This window comes from Hemiscyllium ocellatum, chromosome 17 (assembly GCF_020745735.1).
Source record: "Hemiscyllium ocellatum isolate sHemOce1 chromosome 17, sHemOce1.pat.X.cur, whole genome shotgun sequence".
In the NCBI taxonomy this organism is placed as follows: domain Eukaryota; kingdom Metazoa; phylum Chordata; class Chondrichthyes; order Orectolobiformes; family Hemiscylliidae; genus Hemiscyllium; species Hemiscyllium ocellatum.
The window spans coordinates 17,377,345-17,394,263 of record NC_083417.1 but is presented as its reverse complement, the minus strand read 5'-3'; the positions used below and the strand labels follow the sequence as shown (position 1 = coordinate 17,394,263).

At 39.8% G+C, this 16,919-nt stretch overlaps 1 long non-coding RNA gene across 1 annotated transcript in view; it reads left to right on the top strand.

Moving 5' to 3' along the window:
- The first annotated feature begins 577 nt into the window (after window positions 1-577).
- Window positions 578-16,919, top strand: part of LOC132823880 (uncharacterized) — a 43,724-nt gene continuing 27,382 nt past the window's right edge. The window contains exon 1 of the long non-coding RNA XR_009645608.1: window positions 578-837. This is a non-coding gene — a long non-coding RNA (uncharacterized LOC132823880). The remainder of the gene's footprint in view (window positions 838-16,919) is intronic.

The window sequence follows — 16,919 nt, the reverse complement described above, 5'->3', positions numbered from 1 at the left end:
CATGTTATCAGTGAGGCTGTGATGTTGTCAGAGCAAGATTGGGCCAGGATCCAAGTGCATAAGATCTCACAGAAGCTCCCTCGTATCTACCGTCATGTAAACGCTGTTAAGTTCAAAGAAGACTGTTCTCACTACATAGTGGCAGCAGTTCATAGATCTAGGATGGCCAGTCATCAGTAAGAAACAAGTGAAAGGAAAGATAATGCCCTGGAAGGAGTCCAAAGTAAGAAGGAAGAAAGAAATTCACAGCAAGGTCAGGGAGAGAAGCACCAAACTCAGTCAGGCCACAGTGAGTGTATGGGGAATACCCACAGTGCAACAGAGAGACTGGGCCAGAAAAGGGGGGAGCCGGAAAGGTAAGGCAAATAGCTCTGAAGATGTTCCACAGGCCATTCAGAATGAGAAAAGGGTAGAGAAAAACAGCAGCAGTATGAAACAAGGCAAGCTCAAAAATTAATCAGCAACAGTAAGTAAAGTCTGCAAAGTGCAGATACAGTTGGAGAGGAGAAATAAAAGGGCCCAGAGGCAGTCTGTTGGCAGAGAGTGTGGGAAGAAACAGGGTGTGGTTTCTATTACTGAAGACTCACATGTGTGGAAGATCTGCCCAGCAAGTATTGATGGTGCTACGTACCAGGAGAGATCATTTCAGAACAGTGTCAGCAGCACAAGGAATTAAAAATACTACAAGATTGTCCAGGTGCCCAAGGATTTGAAGATACTGAGGAACAGGGTTTCTGATACTCAGAGGTTACAACCACACCAAACAAAGGTTTTGACTCCCTGATTTCACAGACCACAACATAAATTCTGGTTTGCTGACATCACGGTTCGCAACAAGTAAGTTTAATTAATTTTGGATACACAAAATACAGTATCCATTCATTTAAATTCCTACCATGAGCACCTTCAACCATGTAATGTTCAGCTTCATTCTTAATGGAATACGATCAGAGGGCAGGTGAGTACAACTTTTTGCTATAAGGTGGAAGAGCTCGCTGTTCTGGAGAAGAATCATATCAGACTGAAAGATCAACTCTGTTTCTCTCTCCATGGTTGACCTGCTGAGTTTCTTGAGCATTCTCTGTGATTGTGTAAGTGTTTACTGTTACTGTATGTGTCATTTCTCATCATCATTACTTCCTGTTAACCAAGAACTTATTATTTTGAATCTTCTTTACTTTACAAAGGGAACTAGCATTGTTCCATTGCACTGCGAACCCTCCATGATTGACATGGCACATTTCCAAGGACCACAGATGAATTTTATAAACCATTCATTTTGTGAGGTCAGTGCAGGGGCCAGGCATGAAGGTAATCAGCTGCCAGATGATATGCTCGACCTTTGGACGCTCTTTCAGGAAGGAGTTCATGGCAAGGAAATGCCACATGTTGCTGTTTTTATCATTGGTGAGATCATTAGAGAAAGGAGAAAAAAATCATCCCTTTCCTATTCAACAGTGGGATGATTTTTCATTAAAAAGACAAGAGAGACTTGGTGATTGTTGGCAGTGGAATCCTCACTCTTCTCCTGTGACAGACCATTCCATAGGGCTGGAAGATGACTGAAGCAATGGTAATGAGACATTTAACGTGTTGGTGAGTGACTAATGGTGTTGATTAAAGGAGGTGTGGTGAAGTGAGTTGATTATTTGTAAGGAAATGGCAGGTGAAGATACTTTTGCAAACCTGGATCATGTGTTAGGTCACTCAATTTCTTGCAGTGAAACAACGAGGTCCCTGAGGCTGGTCTGCTGGCATTGCCTACAACGCCCATTTGCACCCACCATCACATTGGTGACAACTTAATGGGGGAGGACCACTCCTCCTATGGACCACCTGCAGTTCAAGGTCCAGAGCTGAATGGGAGAAGCTTGGGAGCTGCTCTTTGGCCATTTGCACTATTTCCCAAGGTCTTCTCACAGACTTGGGCCCCATGCTGAAGCATGCAGCCATTGTTGGTTTGCTCACCAACATCATTACAATTATCAGAGTGATCAGCACCAAGTATGCTAGGTGCCTCCATCATTTGGAAAAGGAAGGTTTTGTCACGTATCACATTCTCATATCGATTGGCAGGGGTTAGGGGAGGTTTATTGAATTTTGCACCAAAGTATGCAAATGAGACAAATAAAGGAAAAAAGGCAGAAGGAAATTGAAAAAGTGAATGGCAGCTACAGCAAGGACGTTGTCAGTAAAGAGAAAGCTGTGGTCCAAATCCTCAGGTCTCCAGATTGTTGGGGACAAGACAAAAAAATGGAAGATGCACATCCAGATCCTTTCAAAAGCCTGACATGCAGAATTAAGAGAAAATTTCCCTGACATCTACACTTCGAATAAATTGATGCCCCTCTGCCAAGGAATCATCATACAATTTAAAATCTGATCTAACACTGAGGAACTCCACAAAAGAACACTACTCACCCAGTAAACCATCCTGTATCAACTTTCCTTCACTGAACCATGATACTACTTTTTCTACCAAACCGACTAACCCCAAATGTCACACCATACTTCTGTTCAAACCAGAATAACCCTCTCACTCAAACCAAACCAATACCCCCTTGGACCACACTAATAGCACTCCTGACTACTCACCAAACAATACTGTCTTCAACCGTCTCATTACTCTCATCCAAAATACCTACTCACCCATTGACCCAATCACCCTACCTACACACCTCACTCCATTCATCTGCCTACCTTCCACTGCACCCACCTCATCCATTATTTTGAACCATTTTCCAACTTAGCACAGGAATGTAGACTCTTTACTCAATGCCAAAGTATGAAAAGTACCGTCAAGGAATAATTTTATTGGAAAGTTGATAATCACTCATTTACAATTCAAGCTAGCAAAGTATATTGGACAAAGACTGAAAACAAATATGTCATTAGTTATGACAATAAGTTCTGCACGTGTTGGTCTGTCATTTCCCGGGTCACAGAATTTTTGGAGTCAACTTTTTCTTCTTTGAGCATTGCTTCTATGTTCATCACATCCCTTGAGATTTTAAACTTAATCCATTAAATTCTAATTCACAGATACTTCCTTGCAGTTGAAAACTCTAGTTTCCCAATCTACCATAACCACTTAGCAAAAAAACCAAAAGAACTGCGGATGATGGAATTCTGAAACAAAAACGAGAATTGCTGGAAAATCTCAGCAGGTCTGCAGCACCTGTGGACAGAAAGATCAGTTAACGTTTTGGGTCCAGTGGCTCTTCTTCAGAACTTTACTACTTTAACTTCTGTAGCTTTCAGACCATCCTAACTGCTGAAGCTGTACACGTCAAAACTACCTGTTAAAACTACCACTCTCTCTCTAGTGGACTCAGATTTTTATATTAAATTACTTACAGTATGGAAACAGGCCCTTCGGCCCAACAAGTCTACATCGACCCACCGAAGCACAACCCACCCAGACCCAATCCCCTACATTTAACCCTTCAGCCAACACCACGGTCAATTTAGCATGGCCAATTCACCTAACCTGCACATTTTTGGATTGTGGGAGGAAACTAGAGCACCTGGAGGAAACCCACGCGGACAGGGGGAGAATGTGCAAACTCCACACAGAGAGTCGCCTGAGGCGGGAATTGAACCCGGGTCTCTGATGCTGTGAGGCAGCAGTGCTAACCACTGTGCCACAAAGTATATTCACACTCTCTGAAGACAATCAACTTTAGACCCAATTTGGAGATGCCGATGTTGGTTTGGGGTGTACAAAGTTAAAAATCACACAACACCAGGTTATAGTCCAACAGGTTTAATTGGAAGCACTAGCTTTTGGCTCACTGCTCCTTCATCAGATGGTTATGGAGTACATAATTCTAAGACACAGAATTTATAGCTATTATTGCTATAAATTGCTATAAATTCTGTGTCTTACAATTGTGTACTCCACAACCACCTGAAAAAGGAGCAGCGCTCTGAAAGCTGGTGCTTCCAGTTAGACCTGTTGGACTATAACCTGGTGTTGTGTGATTTTTAACTTTAGACATAATTGTGGATTTCAATACAGATCCCTGTGAATGTAACTCCTTTATTCAAAAACGAAGAGAGGACAGAAATCAGGAAACTAAAGGTCACCTAATATCCATCATAGGAAAATGTTAAAAGCTAGAATGAAGTAGGTTAAAGCAGGGCTATTAGATCAATCAGGGCATTTAATCAATCAGAGTCAACATGATTTAATGAAAAGAAAATTATGTTTAACCAAGTTATTAAAGTTTTTGAAGAAGTAATGTGCCGTGGATTATACTGTATTTAGATTTCTAGAATGTATTTGATAAAGTACCACATCAAAGGTTATTGTGGAACATCAAGCTTATTGTGTAGGGAGCAACACATTGGCATGGATAGAAAATTAGCCCATTAACAGGAAACTGAGCAAATATAAATTGGTTAAGAAAATGTAACAAATGTTCTGCCACAGGAGTCAATGCTAGGGCATAAACTTTTTAAATTCATATAAATGAATTGGATGAAGAGGCAAACGATACTTGCTAAAATTTGCTGATTGTTCAAAGCTTGGTAGGGAAGCAGTTATGAAGAGGACATAAGGAGACTACTAAGGACATGATGAGATTACTTACAGTGTGGAAACAGGCCCTTCAGCTCAACAAGTCCACACCAACCCGCCGAAGAGCAACCCACCCAGACCATTCCCTTACATTTACCCTTTCACCTAACACTATGGGCAATTTAGCATGGCCGATTCATCTAACCGGCACATCTTTAGACTGTGGGAGGAAACCCGCACAGACACAGGGAGAATGTGCAAATTCCACACAGACAGTTGCCCAAGGCGGGATTTGAACCCAGGTCTCTGGCGTAGTGAGGCAGCAGTGCTGACCACTGTGCCACCGTGGCAAATGGAGTATAATTTGGGAAATGTGAAATTGTATATTTCGGCAGGAAGAATAAGTGTGAAGCATATGATCTCAAAGGTGAGAGATTGTGGAGTTCTCTCATACACAGGCATCTAAGTGTTCTAGTGCATTCATCACAAAAGGTCAGTATGGAAGTACAGGAAGTAAATAGGAAAGCTGATCAATGTTATCATTTATTGCAAAGGAACAGAATGCAATAGTAGGAAAATTATGATTCAGTTACACATGGCATTAGTGACACTATATCTGAAGTATTATTTACAACATTGGTCTCCTTATTTAAAAAAGGATGGAAATGCTTTGAGAGAGGTTCAGAGAAAGTTTACTCGGCTAATACTTGGCCTGGGCAGGTTTAGTTATGTGGAAAAATTGGACAGGCTGGACTTACATCCACTGGGGTTTAAAAGAATCAGAAAAGACTGAATTGAAACACAGAAAGATTAGCAGGCAAGGTGGCAGGCAGGAAAGTGGAATAATCAGGTCAGCTGGGATCTTACTAAATGGCTGACCAGGTTCAAGGGGCTGAGTGGCCAATTCCTACACCAAACTTGAATGTCCACGTGCTAAAGTAGATTGGTGCAATGCCCGCCCCCCCCCCCCCCCCCCCCCATTATTTACCTCAAGACAGGGCAAATACTCCTCAACTGGCAATGCCCAATACAAAAGCCAACTTCATATTAAGTGTCCATGCCTGAGTCTCTCTCCCAGCAAATGATCCCAGCAAATGTCCTATGAAGAAAACTTTCGCTTGGTGTGATGCTCCCTGATTTTATACCCTTTTTACAATTTTGCAACATCCAGACCAAATATGTGGGTCTGGATCAGAAAAATCCTTACGAACTGTAAAATGTGCAGAGCATTGCCACTGACTGGAGGATTCAGACCAATAACTGAAATGACAAAATATAGACCTGGAATTGGGAGGCAAAAGACATGGGCAAAAAACAAGATACAGGGATCGGTCAAACACCGAAAGCAAAAGGATAAAAGTAAATTCAGGAAAAGTAGCATAAGACAAATAGATAAAATTCCCAAATTGGGAAAGTAAAAACAGGGATGTAAACAGATTTTGAATACAGCTTTTATTGGATTTCTGAAAGCAAAAGAGGTGATTATAACTTTAAATTATAAAATATGGAGGTGAAATAGGGGATTACCAGGATGGTACAGTCCTTATCACACCCCCTCAAAAGCTGTGCATCTGAGATGAGGTCAGAAAAAGGTTACATCATGCCTCACTGCACACTGAAAATAAACTAGTCCTCTTACTATTTTTTAATTGCCAGACAAAGATGATATTTACTAAATATTTACTACCTTAGTTTTATTTTGTTCCAGAAGTTTGTCAGTTGGTAAATGTGAAAGTGCTCCTGTTATAGTCATAGCCACCATATCTTGATTAACATACAAATGAATGGGTGTGGTCAATGTTCACTGTCTATAGGTTGCAGATGCACATAAGTGCAAGCATGTTAAAGAGATAAGGTCAAGCTTTATTTTGTAAATAGTACAGCATACACAGCGCTATATTCAAATGTGGCTGTCCACAGAAGTGGAAGATTAGAACAGTACAACACAGAACCATTCCATCAATTTTCACATTTGCTGGTCTTCAATCGGGCCATTCAGTTAATTGCATTTCAGATTAAATTCACAAACTATTTTCCTCTGGAGCTTGAAAAATCTATTAGCTCTACCTCTAAAGATGTAGGGAGTCCGTTGACCAACATAATTAGGCACGTTTGTTCTTATTCTCAACCATCACCTCCAGAGGCGACGTATTTTAATAGGAATCAACAGCAAGAAGGAGTGTGAATGTATGCTGAATATTAGCCCTAGGCTGGTGTTGCTATGTTCTGGACAACTGTAGCGACTCGTAATGTACCTTTAGTGACGATTAGCTTCCTCAGCACAGGCCCATGAAGTAGGGGTGAAATGGGAGGGCAGAGGAATATTTCTGGCCTAGGTGCATTTTGGCCAGCTGATTTACCCACTGTTGACTGTCAGACCACAAGCCTCCCTATTTAAGTAGAAAATTAACACCGACCTAGAATAGCATACGTCAGCACCCGTGACTAAGTTCGCCTCAGAGCTGTGCTGAGCAGTACAGGAAGGACAATGTGTAACAAGAGCCATGAGTACACAGCTGTAGATCAGAGGACCTGAGCCCCCAGCTATCAGTAATACATACAATGTCAGGTTTCTTGCTCGACTCTGGTTCACAATTACTATTTGTTAACAACATTTCATGTGAGTACCTATCCCCTAATTACGGGAACACTATTCTGAGGACTGACAGGAACATAACAATTCAAATAAAGACATGACCTTTTCCTTGAATGTTGAAGTCAAGTTGTAGATCCTCCGATCTGCCTCTGTGAAATAGGAAGAAATGAAGAAATATCAGAGCAGGAGTAGCCATTCACCCCCTAGACACTCTGCCCTGCCATTCTAGATCATGCCTGACAATCCACCTGAGCACCAATCTCCCACACTGCCACAGATCCCTCATTGTCATTCGCTTCTAGAAATCTATCAACCTCTCTCTTTGAATTTACATAATGACTGAGCTTCTACAGCCCTCAGGAGGTAAAGATAGAAGACATTCCTCTTCCTAAGAAACCTGTTCTGACTCCTAAGATGAACCTCTACTGAACTTTCTCAAAGGCAAATGTATCCTTCCTTCAGTTTGGGAACTACTACACACTATATTCTAGATGTGGTCTTATCATGATGCCATACAACTGAAGCAAGACCTCTTTATTCCTGTGCATTCCTGTCTCCTCAACCTATTGGTGCCTGACACACTCTTTGCTTTAAGGAAGTCTCCTAATGAAGACCAACAATAACAAAGGTGTCAGATTCCATGGAGCTCTTCTAATTCCATGCTGCAGAGTATAATAATGTAGCACCAGAGGAGGCCATTCACCCTAGTGTGCCAGTGCTAACTCTTTGAAAGTGCTATTTAAGTAGTGGCATTCCACTGCTCATTCACAACATTGCTGCAAAATTTGCAGAAGGGCACTCTGTGGGAAAAACATTTGTATGGAGTTTGCATCAATCCTCCAGCAAGGTTGCGGTAGAACGTCTCCAACAATTTCACACAAATATCTTATCACTTCCTGATTCTAATAGTCTGTCTGAACATTTCCAGCATTTTTCTTGTTCTGTCTCAATTTCTGATTTGTCTTTACACTTGCAAGTAAAAATAAAAGTTTAAAGTGCCAGGGGCCTCGTCTGTGTCAAGGTAGCAGAGGTCTTAAAGGACAAAAGTAAAGATATCTGATCGTCTTAATCATTCAGAGTTTCTGTTTATTCAGCAGCATGGCACTTAAGGTGCCTGTAATACAAGTCTAACTTGTTAAACAAAGCTCACCATTTGACAATGACTAATTGAAATAACATTACATCTGTTCGAAACAACATAAAGGAGGTTATTAAATGAAAGTCGAGGGCTAGGAGCTCCCCTCGCTTTACTTGTATTTCACTTCAATTTGCCTTCAGCAGAAACTCTATTTACAGGGCAAAGCTGGATGGAATTCCACTCCCATCCATGTTTAATCCATGAAACATTAACACCCTTTTATATTTAATGTGTTTATGCCCTCTGTTATAGGGATGACAAGAAGGAACAGCATATTTGTGGGTTTTGGGCCTACACCCAGCACACGCAGAAATGGCAGGAGATCAACAATCACTTGGGTGTCATAGAGTCATACAGCATGGAAACGGACCCTTTGGTCCAACCAGTCCATGTCAACCGTAATCCCAAACTAATCTAGTCCCACCTTCCTGTGCTTGGCCCATATCCCTCCAAACATTTCTTGTTCATGCACTTATCTAAATGCCTTTTACATGTTAAACAAGGAGAGAAGAGTAACTCCTTTCACAATAGGCCTAATGGCTTTGTATACGTTCAACTCAAACTGTAGCATTGGCTTCCAATTGTTTAGCAGCCCGTGCAGAGGGGTGGAGAGGGAGAACGACCGGCTAGTTGACTGAAACATTCTTTCTTTAGTGTTTCATGTCCATTCACGCTAGCAAAGTCTGCTCATGCATTTCTATCAAATAAACAGCAGAGCTCCCTTTCTTCCTCCCATAACCATCACGATTCAGTCCTAGAGTCATTGAATCATAGAGTCATAAAGGGATGACCTTTAGAGGTTTATAAAATCATGAGGGGCATGGATAGAATAAATAGACTCGATCATTTCCCTGGGTGGGGCAGTCCAAAACTAGAGGGCATAGATTTAGGGTGAGAGGGGAATGATTTAAAAGGGACCTAAGGGGCAACTTTTTCACACAGAGGGCAGTGGAGGCTTGTACAATTACAACATTAAAAAGGCATCTGGATAGGTACATGAATAGAAAGGGTTATGGACCAAGTGTTGGCAAATGGGACTAGACTTATTTAGGAAATCTGGTCGGCATGGACTAGTTGGACTGAAGGGTCTGTTTTCGTGCTGTACATCTCTGCGCATAAAATAATTCAAAACTTTTTAGAGAGAAAAGCAAAACTACCCTGATGAACATGTTTAATCCACCAAAAGTGCTCTCTTATTTTCTCTCTCTCTCTGTTTCTTCACACCCTCTTCATTCGTCCCCCTCTCCCTATCTGCTTGTGTATGCAATGAAAGCACTGTCCTGCTTTAACAATGAAAACATGTTAAGCAGGAACTAATATTTGTTTTAAAAAGGAAAAGTGTTGGAAGTACTCGGTGAGTCTCACACCATCTGAAAAGAGAGGGAAATAGATGGGCTGGACTTGGACAATAGAGCGGGAGTCCTGACCCCAGAGTCAATATACAAGTTGCACAGCTGCATCGGGGTGGTGGGACCTCTTCAGCAAATTATTTTATTAATTTCCAATCAATATCCAGCAAGCCAGCAATAACAAGCGGAGGGCAGAAAGAAGTCCTGGAAATTCAAATGCGGGGGTCATTTTTTAAAGGCCTATTCAATCCTCATTTACGGCAAAGTAAATCTGCTCATTCTCTAAAGTGGGCAGCAGGATCCAGGAGGAAAGGAATAAGATACGTCAAAAACTTCAACATCGGCCCTTTAGAAACATTGAATTTAAGAATGGTGATACTGGTAGAGAAATACAGTTGGAAAAATAAACTTGGAAAAATAAAAATTGAGGCACAATAGCAAAGAAGAGATTTAAGTAGCTGTTGTCCGGGACTTATATCAGATGAAGACCAACTTCTCCCTGGATTTGTCACTCATTTAAAGGTTCAACTCTTCAAAATGAAACAACAAGCTACAATTGATGTGCGAAACAGAAATCCAAATTCATTAACAAGGTAACTGATGTTATGTAGGTCAAGCTGACATGAGGACAAAATCAAATAAAACAAGATCTTCGTGATCTTTCCTAACCATGACGCAAGTGTATATGTTAATCAGGGTAACAGCATATTTACAATGATAATATTTCAGAGTCATCATCTGCTAATGTTTTATGTGTTCACCCAACACAAAGGCAATATGAGCATGCTATAGAGAGGCTGTGGATAAATGCAGGCGTGTTCAACCTGCCAGCGACACAATCTGAATCTAACGTCAACCACCAAACTTTGCTATTTTGTCTGTCAATTAACCTTTTATACTTGCATCATTTTTTAGAAGTTTTCCTGAGAAGTTTCAAGTTCTCCTTAAGGATCTTACTTGAATACAATACCACCAACTTTAGTGCCTTTCAAATTAATCTTTTCTTTTAAAGAAAGGGTACACCAATGCAGGCAATCTACTTTTGCTTTTTTCAATAAAAAAGACTGTCAGTTTCACATAGGCATTAACAAAAGGAAAAGTCGAACACTGCATATGCATTTTCTGTCAGCAAGCTTGTCTTCATTGCTCAGACATTTGAGTATAGGAGTTGGAATATCATGTTGAGGACATTGGTGAGGCCTCTTCTGAAGTATTATATCCAGTTCTGGTTGCCCTGTTACAGGAAAAAGTTAAAATCACACAACACCAGGTTATAGTCCAACAAGTTTATTTGGAAATATAGTTTTTGGAGTGCTGCTCCTTCATCAGGTAGCTGCGGAACAGGATCATAAGACACAGAATTTATAGCAAAAGGTCATGCAATTGAAATGATATATTGAATGAACCTAGATTGCTGTTAAGGCTTTCATCTTTTAGAATGGGTTGCAGATTTTGGTACATGAACAAGGTGCTTGGTTGATTGTGTGTTGATATTGGTGAGACCAAGCAGACACTATGACAATGGATGAATGTACACTGCGCAACAATCGCCAGACAGGGGTGTTCCTTCCCAGTCAGGAAACACATCAGCAGTCAGGGACATTTCACCCCAGATCTTCAGGTGACCATCCTCCAAGGCGGATTTCAGGATCCACAACAATGCAGAGTGGCCGAACAAAGGCTGACAGCCAAGTTCAGTACCCATGGGGATGACCTCAACCGGGACCTTGGGTTCATGTCACACTACAGACGGCCCCATTGTACTATACACGTTCACACACAAGCACACACACTCTTACATACTCATCATGCAGACCCTCTCTTGTACACACGCTCTGTCTCAGACACACCCACACACACACTCTCTCACAGGCTTTTACCCCATCACACTCATGCACACACTCTACCAAGCATGCATACATGCAAACACACACACACACTCCTCTCTCTCTCCCTCACATGCACACACACACGCAAGTCTATGGGGTGAATTTACCTTTGCAAAATTGTAATTGGAGATACATTCTATTTTGTTCAAAAAGCATACAATCTGCAAGCAGTCAATCCATGTAACATATTATAAATTCCCACTTTGGAAATAGGCCTAACTCAATATTGGGATACAGACAGACTCTAACCTCACACTGGCTGAGCTGACATGTCACCCTTTTTTAATAAAACCTTAAGTTATTTCGAGAATGTGGCTTGGAAGAAGTTCCGGGATTTACATACTAATGAACCGAAATCTGCTACCCATTCTAAAAGATGAAAGACTTAACAATAAATTAGTTTTGTTCACTATATCATATCAGTTGGTTGACACTGTAATCGTTTGCTTTAAATTCTGTGTCCAATGATCCTGCTCCACAGCTACAAAGGAGCAAGACTCCGAAAGCAGGTGCTTCCAAATAAACCTGTTGGACTGTAACCTGGTGATGTGTGAATTTTAACTTTGTCCACCCCAGTCCAACACCAGCACCTCCACATCACATTATAGGAAAGATATTGTTAAGCTGGAGAGGGTTCAGAAAAGATTTACCAGGATGTCGCCAGGAATGGTGGCTTTAATTATAAGAAGAGGCTGGAACTTTTTTCACTGGAGTGTTGGAAGTTGAGAGGTGACCTTATAGACGCTGAGGTGTATAGATAAGGTATCTTTTCTCTTGGGTGAGGGATTTCAAGGTAGGGGGCAAATTTTTAAAGTGAGAGGAGAAAGATTTAAAACAGACATGAAGGGAAACTTGTTTACACATAGAGTGGTTCATGTGTGGAATGAACGTCCAGAGAAAGTGGTGGTTGCAGGTACAGGTACAACATTTAAAATACATTTGGATAAGCACATGAATAAGAAATGTTTGGAGGGATGTGGGCCAAGTGCAGGTAGGTTGGATTAGTTTAGTTTGGGATTATGGGCAAAGTGGACTGATTAGACCAAAGGGTTTGTTTCCGTGCTGTATAACTCTATGACTGTATGATTCTGACTCTACATTTTACATGAATCTAGTTAACCGCTAGCGGAAATAATCCACTCAAATCTACCGCATCATCTGCATCAAGGTATGTATGAGTGATGGAGCTAATCCAGTTATTACATTAAAAGTATCCATAAAAGCTCAAAAGATGATACCCTATGAATGGTAATTGTCTGGAATTTTCAATGAGAAAGATATAATTCTACAGGTAATTACTATGATTGTAATAATTCAAAGGAGACATTATTTTGGCAGTAAATAATATTAACAATTAGCAGTCACAGGGAGTAACTAAATATATGGAAAATAGTCATCAATAAGAAGAAAGAGTGAAGTGAGGAAAAACATTTTCACACAAGTAGTTAAAATGTGGAACACACCACCTGGCTGTGTGATGGGGGCAAGTTCAATTGAGGCTTTTGAGAGGGCATTGGGTGGCTATTTAGATAAAAATAATGTGCAAGGGTCTGGAGAGAAAGAAGGAGATTGGCACCAGGTAATGAGGCTCATTTGATGAGCCAGTGTAGGCATGATAGGTCAAATAGCCTCATTCTGTGCTGTAAAACTTCTGCAGTTAATGTATTCAACCATCATGTGCATTGAGATTTTGGCAGATGATGTTTGAAATACAAGTTGAGTACTGTTTCTTATGTCTTCACTAATCTCTTTGCTAATATATGTACATGATTAAAATAACACAATTAAAGAATACAATAATCAAATGATAATTATATTTCAATACAACTATGTGTCCCTAGTTTTACTTATTTAAGCAGTGAATTATAGATAGCCTTCTCATTCCATGTAAAAGAACTCACAGAATGAAGAAATATTTTGCAAATGATCACCTTTATTTACAGCATTATATTTACAGAAAAATCTTTGTTATTCTTCTTAGAAAGTACTAATATACAAAGTAGTAACTATTTCCTTATCTCATTTAGCATAGGGAAACAAAACCTATCCAATATCAATTGTCTGAGGGGCAATGAGGTATTTGACTCATAAATGTTTAAAACAAGTAAGCTCTGCAGTCAATGAAATGCAATCTTACTGAAGTCGGAAAGTTACCAGGACAAAATTCTATTCTTCGCTACCTCACACTCATCTCAATCTAATTTATATTTGTTCAAAGTAACCCAGACCAAGTTTGCACAGTCAAAAGATTTGACTCTGCAAACCTGGATAAAGGGTGGCAAGGCATTTCAGTGATTAGCACTGTTGCCTCACAGCGCCAGAGACCTGGGTTCGTTTCCAACCTCACGCGACTGTCTGTGTTTAAGTTTGCACATTCTCCCTGTCCCTGCATGGTTTTCCGCCGGGTTCTACAGTTTCCTCTAACAGATGAAAGACGTGCATCTTAGGTGGATTGGCCTTGCTAACTTGCCTGCAGTGCACAGGCTAGGTGGATTAGACATGGGAAATGCAGGGTTACAGGGACAGGGTAGGAGGGTGCAGGGTCGGTGTTGACTCAATGGCCGAATGGCCTGCTTCCACAGTGTCGGGATTCGTATATATATAGATCATTTCAAACTATTGGTTTTTACGTTTTTATTTCACTGCAACAATTTGATGAGGCAGACATAAGGCATAGAACCAGTTCCCGTAATAGTCCTAGTAAACAGACTCTAATAATGTAAAACACATAAAATTCCGAACAAAGGTATGTTTGCATAAAGTTCAGTTTCAAACATATATACGGACCAAACTCTACCCCATATAGCAAGGGTCAAAGAAAAAAAAGAATTTTGATAGTCAGAGGAACTTGCACATTATGCCAGGGTAGTTGACGTTTCCTCCGTTCTACTCTAATGAACGTTTCACACATGCTTTTGGTGGAGATGAACAAACAGCACAATTGGCACATAAATCGCACATAAAATTGCACTTTGTAAAGAACAGGATCATGCTACTATTTCCGAAAAGAATCAGACCCTTATTACAATAAAAAGTTACTTTATGCATGTTATAAAACAAAATCATTAACTAGGAGGGAGATAAAAGGTCACATCTAACTCTTGCTTAGAATGTTATCTCTGAAGCTGAATGTAGATTGCTTGGTACAAACACCCTCAGGGTTAAAGGGTGTTTTGCTACTGTTTTTCTGTTTCTACATTCTCAAAAACTTTATCCAACACACTTCTGGTTTTCCTTGTTGGTCCCTGAAAAAACTTTGTTTTCACAGGCACATTGTATCTTGCAAAAGTTCAAGCTTGAATCTTATTCAAAGTATACAAGGTAGCTATTTAATTTGAGAAAGCATGACAGCCAAGCTAGACCTCTTCTACAAGTAGAGAAGTCACTGAACAATGATCAGGAACATGGAATCTGGCTAATTTCCACTAAAATCAAGACAAGACAAGGTTTAGTACCACTATTGCAATCAAGACCAATGAACTCAGCCCAGACTGTGGATCAAGCCTGAGTTTCCCTGAATGGCTCTGACCCATTGAAGCAAAGTTTCTTCTTGTATACCACTAGTCCAGTTCAGAGACTACCTTTTCTTCCTTTAAAACTGGAAATGCTTAAAGATGGAGAAAGAAAAAGGAACACCGAAAGAATTGAGTAAAAAATACAAAGGAGGAAATAAGGGCTGAAAGATTTTAGCTGGATTTGGCTTTTAAGAAAGAGGAGCAAAATAATATTGTCATCATGTCAAAATACCAGTCATTCTTAAATGATGAATGGCGATGAAGTCTAGGTACTTTTTTTAGGAGAGAAAGACAGGTAAAGGACATCTGTCATTATGAATAAGCATTGTTGAATTCTAGGTACTTTCTGAGAGGCAACCCTGTGTTATCATCACAATAAAGACACTGGTCCAAAGCCATGTTCAGCTCAACAGCAAAACTACAGCTTAACACAGGTAAATTTAAAACAGTCGGAGCTTATAATTGGAGAGTACATTGGGTGATTAAAATCATAACACAAATGTTTTAATACTGCAGTATCATTTGTGCAGTTGTCCATCTTGTAAACAGAATGTGCTATAGGTTTTCACTATTCAATGCTATGGCTGATTATGACAGTTCATCCAGCATATACCAGCAAAGGATATAATGTCATGACAACAGCATTGTGCACGTGTTGCCATCAGGGTATTTGCGCTTGGCTGATCAAAATATTCAGTATCAGCAGGTCTTCAAAGCTATTTGTCTTAGAATCAGCTATTAAACATCAGCTCTGCAAGGACCATGCACTGGGAGCCTGACATGAATGCAACGTAAAAGTCTTTTCTCCCTCTCACATACATGCACAGCAAAATCTAATCTCTTTGTGCTGTATACTGGACTCATTAATTGTAATTAATGTTATAAGTAACAATTCCCGAAGTATATATCCTATACAGCATTATAGAGCCAACTATCAAAATGTTTAGATACAAAAACTTAGTTATAATTGATATTAGTGTGAAATATTTAAAATACTATTTGGTTTGCCAAGTTTGGTTGCTTACTAAACCACAAATAACTTTAACTTTAATAACAAACCACTTTAACTTTTTTAAATTCTTTTGCACCAGATATCAATAGGGTTTTACCTTTGATTTGAAGCAAATTAACTTAACCAATTCACTGAACTGGTTATTTGATGTTTTCATCTGAGGATTTAAGGGTTAAGGTTCAAGGTTAACTTAGTAATACTGATGTGGAATTTAAGGGCTATTAATATAAATTGCCAAAACCATCAGTGAGTAACCTTCAAACTTAATTTATTTTGCTAACTGAAAGAGGGAGGTAAAATTTTTTAAAAATGGAAACTGTTAAAATTGAGGATCAAATAATTCCTTCATTGTTTTCAGTTCAAACAGTAACTTGAGCACATCTAGTTCTGCACTGGAACTGTGTTAGCTAAATCTGATCAGGAATTCAGCAGAAACTGCTTTACTCAGGGAATGAAAAACTTACTACCATGTGGAGTCATTGTGGCAAATAGCACAGATACATTAAAGGAATAGCTAGGTAAGTACATAAGGGAGAAAGGAATAGATATGTAGACAAAATAAGGTGGGAAGTAGCTCATGTGAACCCTAACCGTAAGTATAGATTTTCTGTGTTGTAAAATCTAAGTATTAATTATGTGTAAATGTGTTCATACTAAATGCTGGAGTCTGATTTTCACTTCTTCAAAAGCATTAGCATGCATGCTAAATACATGAACTAAGGAATACAGTTTTCAAATCAGCCAAGTGTCAAGTCTGTGTCTGTATCACACCAACACTGGTCAAAAAAGACAAACTGTTATTTTTAAGGTTTGGAGATGCCGGTGTTGGACTGGGGTGTACAAAGTTAAAAATCACACAACACCAGGTTATAGTCCAACAGGTTTAATTGGAAGCACA